This window comes from Panthera uncia, chromosome F2 (genome assembly GCF_023721935.1).
Source record: "Panthera uncia isolate 11264 chromosome F2, Puncia_PCG_1.0, whole genome shotgun sequence".
NCBI classification, from domain to species: domain Eukaryota; kingdom Metazoa; phylum Chordata; class Mammalia; order Carnivora; family Felidae; genus Panthera; species Panthera uncia.
The window spans coordinates 12760883-12779850 of NC_064812.1; the positions used below are offsets into that span (position 1 = coordinate 12760883).

At 45.1% G+C, this 18968-nt stretch overlaps 1 long non-coding RNA gene across 1 annotated transcript in view; it reads right to left on the reverse strand.

Annotated features, from left to right (window-relative positions):
- LOC125924407 (uncharacterized) overlaps positions 1–18968 on the reverse strand; it is an 80692-nt gene that overhangs the window by 20061 nt on the left and 41663 nt on the right. Inside the window, exon 4 of the long non-coding RNA XR_007458397.1 lies at positions 142–252. This is a non-coding gene — a long non-coding RNA (uncharacterized LOC125924407). The remainder of the gene's footprint in view (positions 1–141; positions 253–18968) is intronic.

The window sequence follows — 18968 nt, forward strand, 5'->3', positions numbered from 1 at the left end:
TCCTTGTGCTTAGCATCCTTCTTCATGACACAGGACCTACCAAGAGCATGACAGAGGTTTCATAAAAGCTTTACAGGGCACAGAGGAGTCCCAAGACTCTGAATCACAGTCGCCTTCGTAAAGATCAGTGGTTGCACCCACCTGTCTCGTAAAGCTTCGACACAGAGGTCGGCCAGATTCCTTTCCGTGTCTTGGGAAGCCTCAACAAGTTATGCTTCTTCATGATGATTCATTCAGACCCGCTGAGTTCCTCTGACAAGGGAGGAAGGATTTCGAGTCAGCCTTCAGCATAACTAGTAACTTCTTCTAGACTGTCACCTGAAGGCTGTGTTTGAGTTTTAAGTCACAACAGCTGGTGACATCCCACTAAAAACCCACACCTCTTCACCTGCACCACCTTCTGCCTTTTCTCTGGTCCCCTGCCAACACCACCGCCTAGCCTTCTTTCCTAAGAAAAATGGCTTCTTTCTGAAACCACAATCCAGTGTCACTGGGATGTATGAAAACTCCTACAGACAGGAGCTGCTCCCGCCATAGGGGGCGTCTCAGTGGTACCCATGGGTGAAGATGGTAAAAAGACATTGTTCCCCTCAGCTCTCTGGGCAACTAAAGCCCCCATGGGAGTTGGCTTCCAGCAGATTCTTCTGTTTGCCCTCTGCCCTTGCTGATGTGTGCCTAAATTATCCTTCCTTATACGTGCCAAGAAGTTTTTTTGTTTTTTTTTTAATGGAAAGCTGTTCTAGATTATTTGGGGATCGACTTGGTAAAGGCTTTTAAAGGACAACTAGGCAGAATTTATCAAATGCCTCAAAAAGTGCATGCCCTTTAAACAGAAATGCCACTACTGATGACTTATTCTATGCTAACAATTAGATCTGAAACTGGAAAAGTATAAGGATATTCATCACAGTGTTGTTTACAATGAGGAAACATTAGAAACAATTTATATGTCTACAAATAGGGGTTTTGTTAAGGTCATTATGGAATAATCATATTATATAATAGCAGGTATTCAAAATGGTGTAAAAATCATTTCATTGATCTGGCAGGAAATTTATAATATATTATGAAGTACAGAAAAGAAGATCAAAAAACAGTTGTTAGAGTAGTATTATGTTTTTGTTCAAAAATAAAACATTACTATGGTGATATATCCACAAATGTGTATATTACTAATATAATAAAATCCCGTGGCATGAGGTATTGGGATGGCTTGGTGTATAATTGCTATCATGGTGGTAGGATTGCCTTAAAATTTGGCAGTTCTTCAATTCTTTTTTTTTTAATGTTTATTTGTTTTTGAGAGAGACAGAGACGGAGCATGAGCAGGGGAGGGGCAGAGAGAGCAGGAGACATAGAATCCGAAGCAGGCTCCAGGCTCCGAGCTGTCAGCATAGAGCCCGACGTGGGGCTCGAACTCACAAATCGTGAGATCATGACCGGAGCCAAAATCGGACATTTAACCAACTGAGCCACCCAGGTGCCCCAAAAACTTGGCATTTCTAAAGTTAGGCAGGGGCGATTCAGTAGGTTAAGTGTCCGACTTCAGCTCAGGTCGTGATCTTGAGGTTTGTGGGTTCAAGCCCAGCGTAGGGCTCTGTGCTGACAACTCAGAACCTGGAGCCTGTTTCTGATTCTGTGTCTCCCTCTCTGCCCCTGCCCTGGTCACACACACACTCTCTCTCTCTCAAAAATAAAAATAAACATAATAATAATAATAATAATAATAATAATAATAATAAAGTTAGGCAAAGGTGAAGCCTTGAGAGTAAAGGAGAAGATGTTTTTCGAAGTGGAAAATCCCTCCTGTGGTCAGTCCCTCAAGAGAAAGGGTGTGTATCTTAGCAATTAAGCGTTAAAAAAGAGAGAGAGAGATTTTCTTCCTGGGTCTTTTGTTCCCTGGTAATCTTCTCAAAAGTGTATGAGATCTGTAATTCTTAACAGTGAACTAGTCAGGGAAGGAGATGTCAAGGTCAAAGCTGAATACTGGGTCACTTTCTTTGTGCAATCCCTTAGGAAGTGATCAAATCTTTCTATATTTTGATCTGTTTGGGGAAGCCAATAATAACGATAGTCATAACTACCATTTGGGGGCCAGACACTTTGTATCCATTATCTCCAATCCCCCCCACACACAGTTGCCAAGATGGACGGGATCATTTTCACGTTGCAGGAAGAAATAGCTAACAATCCTGAGCATTTATGCTAAGTCAGACACTCCCTTAAGATCTCTGCTTAGCCTCTCAACCTCAAGAACCCCACTTTAGTGTTAAGGAAGCGGGCAAGGACCTGCAAAGAAATGAGTAGCCTTCCCAAGGTCACACAGCTTGTTCATGGGGGGATGGGACTCAGATTCAGGTGGTTTGACCCTAGAAATTCTAACTACTAAGATCTACTCCCAAATGACAGAAACACAGGAAGGGGGTGGGGGGTGCGGAGCACCTCAGGGCCAAAGTGTTAAATCAGCAAGCGTTAACACTGGAGGACGGTGTGATGGTGGCAGAAGGATCAAAAGGGAAGTCGCCCTCCCCAGACGGAAAGTCAAATCTCCCAGGGACAGACAGATGCTGACATGGCCGGCTGTGTCCTCTGACACCATGCGGCCCCCAGTCTCTCTGTCCAATGCTAGCTTCAGGCAAACTGCATTCCTTTTGATTGAGAGAGGCGGCAAGTTTTAGTAACATCAAGAAGAAACTCAGCTCTCCCTGTGAAATGTGTCCGTTTGGTTATTTGATACGTGTTGTGGACCCAGGCATAGGTCACAGTGCTATGTTACAAGGCTAAGGTACTCCCAGCTTCACGGTAAACATATTAACAGTCTTAATTATGGACTGTGGCAGACATGTGAACAAGGGCTCACAGAAACAGAGAGCAGTGCTGTTGGCTCTGTCGGGGAGAGGCGGGCTATGCCAGGCAAAGCCCACGGACACCCATGGCTTTGTCACAGGCTGCCAGGCGTCACTCTGCATGCTCTCAGGCTCTCCCAGGGGGCTCCACGGAGCAGGAAGCACTTGGCCTTACTCTTGGAACAAGCAAAGGCGTTTGAAGCAAAACTCTCTAAGGGGATCCTCTGAGACCTAAGACAGGCAGTCCCGGCAGCCATCATCAGCTGTCTTTCTCTCCCGGCCTATCGCAACGGTGACAATAGCTGAGGTGACTGAAGGGAATCAGATGAATCTGACCATACATACACTGAGGCTGCCTTCGGACCCAGCATAATAAAGTTCTCCCCCTCACTTTATGTTTCGCCTCTTCTAGAAGCTCTTTCAGCTGGATATATATGCCCAAACACACACACACACACACACACACACACACACACACACACGCCCCACGCACATACACTCATGCACGTGCCCAAATTCTCCTGAAGCAAATATTATTTTTAAATATTTGAGGGCAGTGACCTGCGGGTCTATTGAACTTGAATTACTGCAGCAGCAATTTCCCTTTCAAGCCAAGCTCACAATCCAGTCAATACCTACGGCCCAGATGCTGTATCACTAAGCAAGAATTTCATGTGGATTATGTCAAAGTGAGCCCAGCACGCAACTGATCCATAATCGTGCTTGCTAAGAGCATTTAGCCTTCTGGCTCCAGCCACTCTGCTGCCTGCCTCAGACTTGTGTCAGGGGCTAATGGCAGAAAAAAAGAGGCAGTGCCATTCAGCTTAATTGGGCAATCATTAGGACTTCCTCCAGTAAAGGAAGGAAGCAGGAAAGCGGCAGCTGACCCCCCCACCCCAGGCTGTTTAGGGGTCTTGTGCCCAGGGACTACCTCACACAGGATAAATTTATCTGAAGTTGCCTAACTTCCCAGGCTGATCTAATTAGTAAACACCTTCAAAGGGATCAAGCTGACTTTTGAGACAAGGTCTAGCACATACCGCAAAGGTGGGCAAATAAATATTTAAAGGGCACATCTGTGTAGGTGGAGCGGGGAGGGGAGGACAGATTAGACACAGATAACAGTTCACTCTGGGAGCTCTGTTGTGTAACTGTCCTTGTCCTTGCCCCTCCACTGGCCAAACTTGCCCCTTCCCCAGGGCTTCTGCGGGATCTGGCTCACTAGACACTCAGCCACCCAGTCTCCAGGAAGCACCCTCCTGAGACCTGATCATAGTGCTGGCCACTCACTACCATAATTGTTTTGGATGTTAGTATTGAACTCGACCCGCTTAAATGACTGCTGGAGTTAACGGTTGTTCTTATTTTTATTCCATCCAGCAATGATTGAAACAAAAGGACTGACTCTCCATGGAGGGCATTCTGGCAACACCAGCAGTTATCGGCACACCTCTGCGGAAGACCCACCCTGTGTCCAGCATTCCCTGACTCTTCGTGCTTTTGCTGTGGTTTGCACCCAATTATCACGTAGCTCCCCACCACCCAGCTCAAGAACAGCAGCTAACAGAAGCTCATGGTGCACAAAGGAACCATAATCGCTCCACTTCCCCCGTTAACACTCTGGAAGGACCTGGGACAGAAACATTTCCGTAACTGGATTTAAGCCCAGAAGCCATACTTGGAATTGAAGTTCGGTTCTCTGGAGTGGATCAGATAGGTAGACCAACATAAGCTTCTTAATATGCTTCATTGCACTCGTTGGGGGGAAACTGGGGTTGGTGTTGGGAGAATACCATTCTCAGAACGAGAGCCATGTGCCACACGTTGAGTGGTGCCTGTTCATTATCTCACTTCACCTTCCTTGCAAACCTGCAAACGAGGCATTATTGTCCTCATTTCACAGAAAGTAGCTGAGGCTTCAGTACATGCATTGAGCTACACACACTCCCATCTGTTCTGTTTTGTGTTTAGCATTTATTGGTTTGGTTTTGGTTTCTCTGCTGTACCAGGTATACGTTGATCATTCAGCAAAAATTATAAAATACTTGACGGTAAGATCCTTGTCTATTCTCTTCCCACGGTATTCACAATGCAGAGCTGAGTGTTGGACCCATGTTCATTCATTCATTCACTCATTCATTCTTCCATTCACTCAATACATATTTATCAGATGTTAGGGATACAGCTGTTGAGTGAAACCAAAAAGATACTTGTTGTCACGAAGCTTACATGTTAGCTGAGAGAGACCATCAATCAATAAATAAGCATGCTGGTGAAGGAAAGAAAGAAGGAAGGAAGGAAGGAAGGAAAGAAGGGAGGGAGGGAGGGAGGAAGGAAGAAAAGGAGGGAGCGAGGGAGGAAGGAAGGAAGGAAAGAAGGGAGGGAGGGAGGAAGGGAGGAAAGAAGGGAGGGAGGAAGGAAGGAAGGAAGGAAAGAAAGGAGGAAGGAAGGGAGGGACGGAGGGAGGAAGGAAGGAAGGAAGGAAAGAAGGGAGGGAGGGAGGAAGGAAGGAAAGAAAGAAAGAAGGGAGGGAGGGAGGAAGGAAGGAAGGAAGGAAAGAAAGAAGGGAGGGAGGGAGGGAGGAAGGAAAGAAGGAAGGAAGGAAGGAAGGAAGGAAGGAAGGAAGGAAGGAAAGAAGGGAGGGAGGGACGAAGGGAGGAAGGAAGGAAGGGAGGGAGGGAAGGAAGGAAGATAATTATCCAAAAGTCATGAACGTCATGCAGAGAATTGGGATTGAAAGACACAATGGAGAGAGGCAGGGTGGTGCCATGGATTGGTCACTCGGCACGTGATTCTCAAAAGAGGTGACCTGTGATTGGAATAACAAGAAGGCGGAAGCCACAGAAGACCAAGGGAAAGTGATTGTAGCCAAAGGGACTGCAAAAGCCCTGATGTGGGAGTGAGGTTTAAGGGTTCACAGAACTGAGGAAAGCCAGTATGGCTTGAGCAGATCAGTGAGTGAGTGAAGTTACATGAAATTATATCGTAGAGATGGTAGGAGCCAGGTGGCATAGGGTGCTGTAAGCCTGGGTCAGACTCATTCATCAAATATTTGTTGAATGAACAAATGCACAGGCCTTGGAACACTATGGGAATGTAGCAACTGCCTTTAGGAGTTTACAGTTGCACCAAAAAGATGAAAGAAACCCACATCCATTCATTCCACAAATATTTACTGAGCATGTAGATGTACCAGGCACTATGGTAGATAGAGGGGGTGCTGGGTGAATGAGCTATGGTTCTTGCCTTCTACCAGCTCTCAGTTCTAAAGAGAGAGGCAAGACCACATTCCAGAGCAGCAAGGTCCTTAATTTGAGGAAACCCTATGTGAGCATGTGAGAAACATCTATCTCAGCCTGGAAAAATTCAAGGAGAAAGACAAGGCAGCCAAGATGAAGACTCCAGAGATGGGTTGGTCCCTGGAGGCTGGAAAGGCCAGGTGAACTTCCCAGAGAGAAAACCAGACTTAAGCTGGCACTTCAGGAATAAGTGGAACTTCAGAGGAAAGAGGGAGAGGTTCCAGGTTGATTAACAAATGTGCGCAGACTTGAATCAGAGGTCAACACCTTAGTGGGCATTCAAAGCTCCCACAGTGTTTGTCCCTCTTAACCAACACCTTCCCTGCACACACATGCTTACTCCTGCACACTCACCCTTCCTTTGTGGCAAAAAACAACTGAAATTATCTGCTAACCATCCTCCAAATTGCTGAGCATCTCAGTTGCTCTGAAACGAAAGTCTGATTCTCATTCTAAGAACACCATCTACAGCTTCCCGATGATTGAATATTCCATGGATACAGAACTCCTAATTTCTCCATGTGTTCTACTTTAGGACAGTTCTCTTCTTTAGCAAAGAGATTTGTCCTTAAATAAGTCTCCTTCCTTGACACAGATACCCCTTGATCTTAATTTTAATCTCAGAAGTACTTTGGTCAATTATTACTAGATATGAATCAATATTAAAACCCCAGGAGCATATAACAATAAACATTAACTTTTCACTCATAATATAGGGGGGAGCTGGGAAAGCTCTGTTGCTTGCTGCAGGGTGGGGGAGGGGGTTCTGCTCCACAAGCCTCTCATCCTCCTCTGGGAAATCCGGTTATTATGGTGATGGCAGAAGTTATAGGAGAATGAGTCTGCCGCAGATGCTCCGTAACTTCTGCCTACACTTCATTGGCCAGATCAAGTCACATGTCCAAGCCCAAGGTCAAAGAAAGTACTTAAGAGAAGACCATACTCTGCTTACCCTAAGGCCGTGGCAGGAATAGATGGAATGGGAGAAGTTACAGCCAATATTCAATCAACCACAGAAGTTTCAAAGAATTCATCCCACTTCTCCCATTAATATCAAGTCTCAAAATGGAGAGCTCATGTTCCCATAAACATCCTTACTTTCCAGATTAAGCTTATGTAACTTCTCTTTTTTTTTAATTTTTAGGGTGAGAGCCCAAGCAGAGGGGAGGGGCAGAGAGAGAGACAGAGAGAGAGAGAGAGAGACAGAGAGAGAGAGAGAGAGAGAGAGAGAGAGAATCTTAAGCAAGCTCCACACTCAGTGCAGAGTCCGATGCAGGGCTCAATCCCATAACCCTGGGATCATGACCTGAGCCAAAATCAAGAGTGGGACATTCAACCGACTGAGCCACCCAGGCTCCCAAGCTTCCTTAATTTCTTATCCAGCAGGTTTTTAGAACCCTTATCCTCACCCTGACCTGAACACATTGTAGTTTGTTAACATTTCTAGCTAATATTTTTGGTAGATGTGGTCATGTGTCTTCCAGTGTGGATTTGCCCATGCAGGATGGTGCATGCATCTGTTAGAATCTGATGCCTAATAAAACACTCCAAAAGTTAGCTCATGATCCTGTGCGTTGGCAAGACAGTTATTCTGGTCTGGGCTGGGCCTGGTTGAACTCATCTGTGCTTTCTCAAGTGTCTGCAATCAGCTGGCAGATCAGCTGGAGGTTGGTAGGTCTAGGATGGCCTTGGCTATGGTACCTGGAGTCTCTCTCCCATTGTCTACCTTCCTCCAGAAGACTAACTAGGGCCTATTTGCATGTCTGTATCAGGGTCTAAGAGTTCAAGAATGGAGGCTGCATGCTTGAGGAGTAGGTTCAAAATGGCACAGGATCACTTCTGCCGCATTCTATTGGCCAAAGCTAATCAAAGGGTCAACTCAAAAATCAAGAAGCAGGGAAATAGACACAATGGACTCTACCCTCACATGGGAAAAGCTGCAAAGGGCTGTGGCCATTTTCGCAGTCTCCGCTCACACAGGTACTCCGTACTCCATGGCCATGAATGCGTCGCACGTAGCCAGGCTTACTTTGGGTTTTGGCCTGCGCCACGCTGTTGACTTACAGAGTGAAAAGTCAGGTAACAACCTCAGACATTGATTCACGAACATTGTCAAGCAAATTCATACTACACTTACATTTATGCTGTTGGTCTGAACCAAAGTACAATCCTTCATTATTTCCTTTATCTCCATTGCTACAGCCACCTTTGATCCTTCCATTTCCCTTCTTGTAACAACTCTCTATATCTTTTTAAGGAAATTTCCAAATTCTGAACAACATCTTCAGCTATTTCCTTGCCGTATCTGGTGTAAACAGCAGGTCGTTATCAGGTTAGTTATAACAACCATTTAAGGACAGCGATGGTCCCATTTGCCAACATTGCTGTATATTTTATGGCAACCATCACAGTACTGGGCAAACGGCTGCCCCTTGGTTACCATATGAAGTCACGCAAGAATGAATCGATACTCAATACAACACAAATCCAATGAGGTAAATCAGTGGCTCTTCAGTTCTTTTCTTTTCCGTAGGGTCTTTTTAAAAAAATTTTTTTTAATATTTTATTTATTTTTGAGAGAGACAAAGCATGGGTGGGGCAGGGACAGAGAGAGAGGGAGACACCAAATCTGAAGCAGGCTCCAGGCTCCAAGCTGTCAGCAAGGAGCCCAACACGGAGCTCGAACCCAAGAACTGGGAGATCATGACCTGGGCAGAAGTCAGATACTTCACCAACTGAACCACCCAGGCACCCCATAGGAGAGTCTTTTTTAAAAAAGATGAAATATCCTATGAAAATCCAACATGAGAACCAGATAAACATGGGAATCCTTTCATCAGAAGAGGGGACATTCCCGAAGTTCTCCCTACTCAGCTTCTCCATTCCAATTTCCCCTAAGGTATCTAAAGCTTCCATGGATGCCGTGGAACAAAATCTGAAAATCACTTAATGAAACCAATGCTTTTCAAACTTGGACAAAGATGGCCATCAGTAAGAAATGCATTTTACATAGTGACCCAGAACCCACACGCACACACACGCACAGAGGTAACTGAGGCAACTTTCTCGATACCATTTCACCCTGAGTGCAATATACTCTATATTTTCTATCCTACTCATTTCACTTCTGGAATACTGATCACGTGCTAGTAAGTTGTTTTTACAACCCACTGAACAGGTCATGTCCCACCGTTATAAAACTACTGGACGATTTGACGCCTGAAGACTGAAGAAGCCTTGCAGTGTTGAAACTCTACTGGCCTATTGTTCAATAGCTTCCATACCTTCAGTGTCCACTGTTGTTCTTGGGGACAAGGAGAAACTAGTTATGGATACCACCAAAAAAGAGCAGAAGTAAAGTTACAGATAACGTTCCCAAGAGTAATAGAGACCATGTGCCCTTGTTAACCCTGATAAAATTAGTAGATTATCTTGTGAGAAGAGTTTACTCCAGAGCTAGAGTACCTCACCTCAATAACCACCTCCTCTGTTGCGTGGGTCTAATAATTAGCATCTACCCTGTAGGGTTGTTAATGGCACCAAACAGGATCGTGTATAATGGACTTAGCAGAGCCAGGAACACAGTAAGTGTTCAGAGTCCCCTAGCACTAATGAGGGAGTAGATGGAGCAGGTGGCTTTTCTCCCCCCAAAGAAGTGGGCTCAACAGTCAAGACAAAAGATGAATTGATCTCTCTCCCAGGTCCCCTCCCATTTTAACAGTCAGGGGAACGGGACTTCAAATTCTTGTTCTGTCACTTAACAGCTGGGGTCTTAACAATGGTCTTGGATGACTTACTTTCTGAACCTCAAGATCTTCTGCTGTGAAATGAGACTGACAAAACCTCTTGGAGAGAGTTGCTGTAAGGATAGTTGAAATAATGAATGTAAAACACCTGGCCCGGTACCTGCTATGCATTAATTCCTCTACAAAAGGAAAGAGACAGAGACAGGAATGGAGAGAGAAACAACTTCGGAACATCTGTCCAAAGAAAGAAAAAGTGCTCTAAAATGCAATTGTTTGCATTTTGAAAATGATTGAAGACCATTCAAGTTGCGTAAGCAACAGCCAACCAGAGCCACATTCCACTGGTTATCTTAGCTACGATTTAGTGCTCCTAGATGCAGAGCCCCACTGAGAAGTTCCAGCAACCTGAAGTCATGATATAAGGCAAGTCCCTCTCATCAGAGAACCTATCATCAATCCATATCTCGACTCTGCTCCCCTTTTCATTGAGCACTTACTATGTAGCAGGGGTTTTAGACTGTCAGCTGTCTTACACACATCATTTTGCCTAATTCTCAGAGCAACCTGATCACATAGCCTTCATTATTTCCACTTCACAGTTGAGAATCCTGATGCCACATAACTAGTAAGAGGCAGAGAAAGAATGTGAACCCAGATCTCGCTGAGTATTAAAGCCTTAGTACTCTGCATCTCCCCAATTCTATACCCATAGATTAATAGATGTAGGCATAAAGATCGCCAGATGTGACATAGAATACCAACCACAGAGCATCTCTGTGTACACATCCCAATAGTAAAGGAGAGCAGTTAAGAACACAGTCCTGGCCTCAAAATTCGTGTTCTATGACTGAATGACTCAAAAGTTCAAGAGAGAGAATCAGATGGATACATGACATAATATAAATTTTCTGTGAATGCACACAGACACAACACACAAGCGCACACACACACACACACACACACACACACACACACACACACCATCGACTCAGTGCTGAAAGATACCTTAGAGAACATTTAATTCAGCTCCCTTCTTTGCAGATGACAAAGCCAAACGGGGTGGAGGTGAATGTACCAGGGGTTTCATGCCTGGGGTCCCACAGGGAAGGGAAGACAGTCTCTATTAGAACCAAGGGACTCAGACACCCAGTCCTATGCTCTTTCCACCTCACCCCAGCTCTCTCTATAAATGTTCCCAAGTTTTCAAACGGTTACTCCCCAAATCGAAGGAAATGGCTGTCTCAGATAAGGCAGATTCCTACAGAGGAAGAATGTCCACCTCACTCTGAGATTTTCCCCTATCTGCTCATTCACAGAGGTCACAAGAAGGGCAGGAGAATGCTCCCATGACGTGACTCCTGGGTCTTCATTCCTAAGAATGCAGGAAGGTTTAAATAAATCAGACTGCAGGCAAGAATTCAGACAGGCTCCCCCACATGTTCTGTGTTTTTTTCCCTAGTGGATCCCGTCAGCTGTCCTGTTGCTAAGAGACCAGAGTGGGTGGGAAAGGCCAATAGTCCTATTTTTCAAACTTATCTGCAAAACCGGTTGTGCCTTTGCTCCCTCCAGGGGTTCAGCTTTCTCAAGAACAGGATATTACAACCAGGCAGATGGAGAGAGTGAGAGTACATTTTTTCGAGAAATGGACTGAGCTTTTCCTGGACATTCAGTGTCATCCAGCAGAGTCCTGGGAGCTGCCCATTATGAGTCTGATGCAATGTTTGGGAAAGAGCCTCGGCGTACACATGACTCAACGAAATATTATGATTTGTAGTCCTATCTGTTGGGAAGTTGCACTTATCAGCACCAACAAGTGCTGAGGGTCAGTAGGAGTGCTGGGCTGAGTTCGTCATTGGAGAATTAAAAAAGAATAAAAAAAAAAAAAAAAACAACAAGCAGGGGTTGTGGGGAGGTGAGGATTTGAATCACTCCGGGACTTTCCTTTTCGGTTGCATTCCAATCGGACAGACCTAAACCTGGCAGAGTCATTCCATTGCTCAATGTCAAAAACATTCGCCTGGAATGCAGGACATGTGAACTTGGACACCCCCTGCAGCTTCCCTGTGTGGCCCAGCATGCTGCATCTACTCGAAACATATCTGTCATGGGAGCAGAGGCAGAGCCCAGGCTGGGGTTAGCAGGGAGGTGGCCCAATTTCACATAAAGGAAGGTGGGGATAAAAAAAGGTGAGCTCTGGACAGCATTCCTCCCTCAAGGTCTTTGTACTGGCTCACAATATACTCTGATGAGCCAAGCAGAGATGGAAAATGAGCCCTTGGGAAAAGGCTGGTGATTTTTTTTTTTTTTTCTTTGCCTGTAGAAGAAAGCAAGAATGTGAATTAACTTCCTCCTTTTCTGGGTTTGTACTTGGCAGTTTAAGGCGGGGGGGAGGGGGGAACCTGCTATAATCACGGTATTTCCAAAGAACTCTAAGACATATACATGGACATCTGATTCCCTATTCTGTCCCCTGCCCAGAGACTCCTCCCACTTGACTTACTCAAGGTAGCAATCCTTGCCACTCTAGTATAAATGAAGACATAACCCAGCATACCCAGAAAGCCCACTTAGACCTCACAGCATGCTCCAAAGCTCGGTGTCCCAGCCAGCAAAGAACTAATGGTTGGTGCAGTGTTCTGAGTTACCATATACAAATCACGTCACCCCCTCTCTACCTCCAAATTCAGGAGAGAAAAAAGAAAGGCATCACAGGGGATGTGCCATCAACAGTGGAGAATAATGGAGTTGAGTGCCGAACATTGTGTGTGAGGATCAGGGATACACAGGTTCTAGAAAATAAAAACACTTAACTAAACCAAACATTTACTGTAAACTAGAAATTTGGTGGCTTTTTCCTATTTAATTCTCACCAAAAAACACAACAAAATATCTGCAATCCCTTTTCAGATTTACTGTTCTGTAGGATACACTGGTCAAAATAGTCTTGAAAGTCCCTCCTGCACCAAAGGGGAAAACTTGCTGCTGAAAGCGATGATTACTCAGGCCAGCTGTCACAGATGATGCAATCTCTCACATAGGACAGCAATTAGCTGAAATAATCCCAAACCACCATTGCCCTTAATTCCTGATTGCCCGTCTGGGTTTGCAATTTTGTCAACCAAGAAGACACTTGAAGTGACAAGTGAAAGGGCTATTCAAAGAAGATTCTAGAATGAGGGCAAGTGTGTCTTTTTGGAAGACTGACAGGTGGGTGAGAGACCACTCAGCCGAGGTGAGTGAGACTAAAGGTAGGGTGTTCAGAATTCAGCTTATTGCCTTTTAATCTCTGGAGCTAGGGAGGAGGACGTGAGGTGGGAGGGGGTTAAGGGCGAGACACTGACGTCAGGGCAGATCTCATTGCTGTTCTGATTGAGGGCTGACTGTGACACAGGCGTCTTATTTACAGAGGCATCAGAATGTAACAGTTTGGACATCGACCACCTTGTTCTTCTCCAGCAGTCTGATAAAACTTCTTGTCTCCTCATGGCACAAAAGGGCTGACAGCTTTCAAGTGGTGGCATTCAAAGCCACGATTATGACTTCTATAAAGGCATTCATAAGCTATCCATCACAAGACAGGGTGTGGTCACACTGACATATTGTCAATAGATAAAACAATGAGTCACGTTCATATCTAGATTAGTATTCCGAGAAGACAGTGAAAGAAGTGTGTCAAATTCTCCCTTGCACTGTCCAGAGCTTAAAGAATAATGCCAGCCTCACCGTATATGCCCCTGAAGTAGAAAGATGCTTTGTCATGGGTTGAAGATAGTAACGATCACTTCCAAGTTAAACTTTAACACTGTTTACTGGGCCTTTAGGAAAATTGCCAAAAGAAAATTGTCAGCATTACATCCCTAGCATGCAGCACAGTGCAAAGCAAATAGTAGCTGTTGAGTAAATCGTTGCTGAGTCAATCAGCGCTCAAAGCAACTCAAGTTTGACAGAGTGAAAAGAGATCCTTCTCTAAAGATGTTTGGGATTTTTGTCTATGGAAGACAACTTGTACTGGTCAGTTCATCTGGGCCATGACTTTCACCCCCAACAAACTTGCCCCCTGGTCCCGTATCACCCATGTTGGTCAACACTGCTTCCCTCCCATGAAATGCCCTTCTACCACATTTGCCTGGTACATTCTATCCCTCACTTGAAAATCTCTTCAAATACCTACCGTGCTGAAAGCCTGGCCCTGCCGCAGGTCTACAGACAACTGGTCACTTCCTCTTTTGTGCCCACACGACGTACAGTACCTAGCACAGAGCCTAGCAAGTAGTATCACCTGAAAACATTTTGACTGATGAGCAAATGAATACATTTAAGGTCATCAGAATACAGACAGTGGGAGCAAATCAGTGTAGCAGTAGCAGCGAGGTGCCCACCAAGTCTAAGGCTTGGTGCCCTGCCTTTAGTGACAAGCACATTGCACAGCAAATGGCTTGGGAGAGTGGGGCTGGGGAAGAAGCTATAAAACGGGAATCCATGTAACCTTTGTTGTACTCCAACATTCCCAAGAGTGTTTCGACTGACCCCAATTAAGAACGGTGTATAAAACTGAGCAGCCATAAAGAGCATGGGTACCAACGTTACCCCCTAAATAGAAGCCATTTCACCGTGTGGGGTCCAGTACCATCTCTGAAGGACTTTCATCTCCTCTCAAAAGAAAACAAGAAAAGCGGAAGCAGCTGTCCTTCCTCCTCTGGGGATGGCATATGTGCTAAAATAATGTTGGTCATCTCCACAAGTACCTTTGACTCATGCAATTGGTCATCCAGACACATATTTCCGCCTAGGCCTGTCTTGTTTCCTCTTGGAAGAGGAAGGATCATTCTGGCCAAAGGGACCGAGTCCTTCAGGAGATGGTTGGTCCTCCAAAGCAGCAGCCCAAGATCTGCAGCTAGAAGCTTGGGCCATGTGGAACTATAGAAGGGTCAAGAGGCTCCCCAGCCATTTCCAAACCAATTAAGCATCTAGGCTCCTCAACATCCACCCTGGGCAGCAAAGCTAGAGGGAAACAACAAACATGGAGGAGCCCATCCTTCTGTCCTCCTGAGCCAACCTTTTATTTTCCTCACGAAAGCTTCATGAACATTCAAGTCACAAAACATTCGTAGCATTGGCGAGGAAGTCTGTGTTTGAGTATGTTTCAGATCTCTAGTAAAACAAAAATAAAATAAAAACATCGAGAAAGGTGCACACACACTTTTCACAGTGGTCATCTCTGGAGACATGAACGGGATTGCACGGCAATTAAAAGGAATGTTTACTATGTTCTCTATATGCTTCTGAATAGTTTGATTCTTTTTTTTTTTCACCACAAACACACATTGATTATAGGATTTAAAAGATAAAATAAGTGTGTCAAAATGAGGATAAAGGGTGTATTTGGACCACTCTGGCCTCAAGAGCTCTCTTTCTTCCTCAGCAGCACTAAGACGCTGTGCTGTGTGATTTCCCCGCTCCAACCATGGAGCCTCTGGGGACTCAGATTCTCCCATCCTTCCACATTTACTGATGAGTCAGTGGGGAACGGAAGGTTTCCAGAGAAGAGGTACCACCACTAAAATTGGTCGCAGAACCAGTGGAGCCTGTCACTTGCATGATCTCACATTGATCCTCTTGCAACGTCCACAAAATAAGCACCACTGGCTACATTTTGAGGATGAGAAAATGAAGTTCAGAGGGCTTAATCACGTGCTCAGGGCCACACAGCCCATGAGTGACAAAGCAGGAGTCACAACTCAAATCTGCCAGGCACCCAAGCTCCTGCTTTTAAAGGTGTGTCGTACACTCAGTTCCAATGACCACTGTGTCCGGGGAGCTCTGCCAATGACACCTCCCTAGACCCATCCTGGCCTCTCCACTTACACTCTCACATCAGGAGAGGTTGCTCTTTCCGGCTGAGTTGAAAAGGAAAATGCAAAGCTCATGCATTTTACTCCCCCTTGGGCTCTCCAGTGTGTGTAGGTGTGATCAGCAACTTCTCACTACCAAATTACAAGGCTTATTCTTGGACTTCCTCATAGTTAATGGTTTGATTTGAATGCTCAGGCTTCTCATCCACCTGTCAGCTCCATAATAAGTTCACTCAAGTCCAAAAACAAAAAAGAGAGAGAGCAATAAAGCACAAGTAGAGGATGGAGACACGACCAGTATGAAAATGTCTGGGGATTTTAGTCAGAGTGGGTCCAGAATGAGTCAGCAGGGAGATGTGGATGGCAGGACAGATTTGAACTTCAGCACCCTTGAAGGGGTTCAGGTGCTGAGAATGGGGAAAGTCATCGCCCCCTTTCATGTAGGACCGAAGACAGGTTCCTAGTCTCCCTGGACATAGTTCCCTCCTTTGTAGAGCGGAGATCATGATAGAGAATATGCAAGTCAACTGCTTAGCAGAGCGCTGGCACCCATTAAACATTCCAGAAACAAAACCAGTCTCATCATGTCCTCAGCAACAATAAGACGAGGCACTGTTAGTCTCCTTACTTTACAAATTATGAAACCAAGGTGACAAAGCTCTCGAGTGGCAGAAAATAGACCAACGCCAGGTTGGCCTGATTCTGAAGTCCATTTTCATAACCACTAAGCTATACTTCCTCCCTCAATAGAAAATTTAGAACAAGAAGAAAATCCCCCATAACCTCATGACCCAGAGATAAGCACTTTTACCCTTTTAAATACTTTCAGATTTTCTTTCATACAGAGATGAATACTGTTGTTCAAAATTGGGGATCGTGCATTGCATTCTACATTTACTTTTTACATTTGTCCAGACACCGTAACCACTTTCCTGCATCAATAAACGTTTGTTCCTCTAGCTGTTCTTTGTGGCCACTTAGTGTTTGTTCATATGGACTACGGACATGCTGTATCCCTACCATTTAATCCCCTATCGTTGAATATTTAAGTGGTTACATTAAGATGTTTTTAACTTTTTTTTATTATTGAGGTAGAGCTGAAATATAATGTTATATTAGTTTCAGGTGTGCAACATAGCGATGGGGCAACTCTGTATGTTATGTGGTCCTCTCATTGTCACCCTACAATGTTATTACAGTATTACTGACTATACTCTGTATGTTATACTTTTCATGACTTATTTATTTTGTAACTGGAAGTTTGAACCTCTTAATCCTCTTCTCCAAATTTCTCACAAACGCAATCAATGCTGTCGGAAGTATCCTCACTGCAGTGTCTTTGTCTCAGCCTTTACCTAAGGAGGTGCAGAAGCAGTGGGTCTTGTTCTAGACTAGCAGTTGGGTGAATAATGAGACTTCAAGCCTTGTTCCATGAGAAAGGTGTGGAGGGACTGACTGAAATTGTCCTCCCCAGAGAAGCGAGGCTCTAGAAGCAGGAATAGGGACAGAACAGGTGCCCTCAGTGGCTGGGGAGAATCCTGTAGCATAGGAACAGAACTGCCTCCAATGGTCCTGAGCTGGTATGACCGAAGGATGGCAGACTTCTGCCGAATGTGCAAAAGTACTTTCCCACGGACTCAACTGTCAAAGGATGTGTTAATTAACCTGCCTCAACAAATGGTTAAGTTCCCCACCAGGTAGGAAGCTCAACGTGGGAGCCTACTGAAAAGCAAGCACTTTACAAACATCACCTCGTTTAATTCACAGAACACTACTAAGGGATAGGGTCCAAGGAGATACACTAACTTACCTCAGTTCACACAGCTGGTAAGTTCTGGAAATTGAGACCCAGGTCTTTCGGATAACAAAACCCTTACATCCAGGTATAGTAATGAAAAGCATGAGTTTAGAGGAAACCAGACTTGGGCTCAAGAATATTCTTTCACCTGCTGGCTGTGTGACCTTGGGCTAGTGACTCAACCACTCTGAACAACAGGCAGGATAATAACTGCATCCACTTCTGAGCATGCTCATGAACATCAAAGGAACCAACTCCTGTAAAATGCTCAGCACAGAGCCCAGCACAGATTATGCTCAATAAATGTTGAGCACCTGCTGAAAGAAAGGTCTAGAAGAAACACATCAAAGTTTTCAGACTTTGCTTCAGAACATATTAGTTCTTCTCTAAAATGAGCCCACCGAAGTTTACCCAAGACCTTTGGGCACCCCAGCTCCCAGAGACAAAGTGTGGAACACTGACTGACTCACACACTCCATTCACCCATTCATTCATTGCTGGGCCCTAGACTAGGTGCCATGGCTATGATTGAGCAAGAACGTGGTGGCGGCTGGCCTAACGGAGCTTCCAGCTTCTGGGAGGAGACAGATACTAATACATGATGATAATTAAGGGTGAAAAGTCCATAACAGAGGAGAAAAGCAAGATGTGATGGGAGCACCTTACAGGGGAGTCAGGGTAAGCTTCATAAACTGGTGGCATCTACAGAAAGCTGAGCCCTACAGAAAGAGGAGGTGGTAACAGAGAACAAGGTCCTGGGTGAGCAGAATTACTTAGGAGTTAAGAAGGAGGGGGTGAGAGGTCATGGTGAGTCCAGAAAATTCAGCAGGAGCCCTGGTAGAACAATGGGACTTTACCTTGAGGGCTATGTGGACCCATAGTGCAGGGTTTAAGCCAACAAGTAATATGAAGACATTGGCATTCAGAGAGGTCGCTGGGCACATGAGTGGACTAAGGGGGAGCAAGCCTGGAGGCGGAGGCCTCTGGGACATGGTGGTAGCCCCAACAAGAGAATGGCAATGGGACACAGAGAGTGGACAGAGCCACAAAAATCAGGAGCCACACCTGCCAAGTCCACCCACACTGGAAGCAGCCCCAGGACACCCGGATGAATTGGGTTCTCTTTCCAGATACTGGGTGGAGCTTGACATGGTAGCTGCCCCTAAGATATTAAAAAGCCAAGCCAAGGGGTGCCTGCGTGGTTTAGTCGTTAAGCGTCAAATGCTTGATCTCAGCTCAGGTCTTGATATCTTGGTCATGAGTTGGAGCCCCCCTGCACTGGGCATGAGGCCCACAAAAAGAAAAAGAAAGAAGAAAGAAAGAAAGAAAGAAAGAAAGAAAGAAAGAAAGAAAGGAAGGAAGAAAGAAAGAAAAAGAAAGAAAGAAAGAAAGAAAGAAAGAAAGAAAGAAAGAAAGAAAGAAAGAAA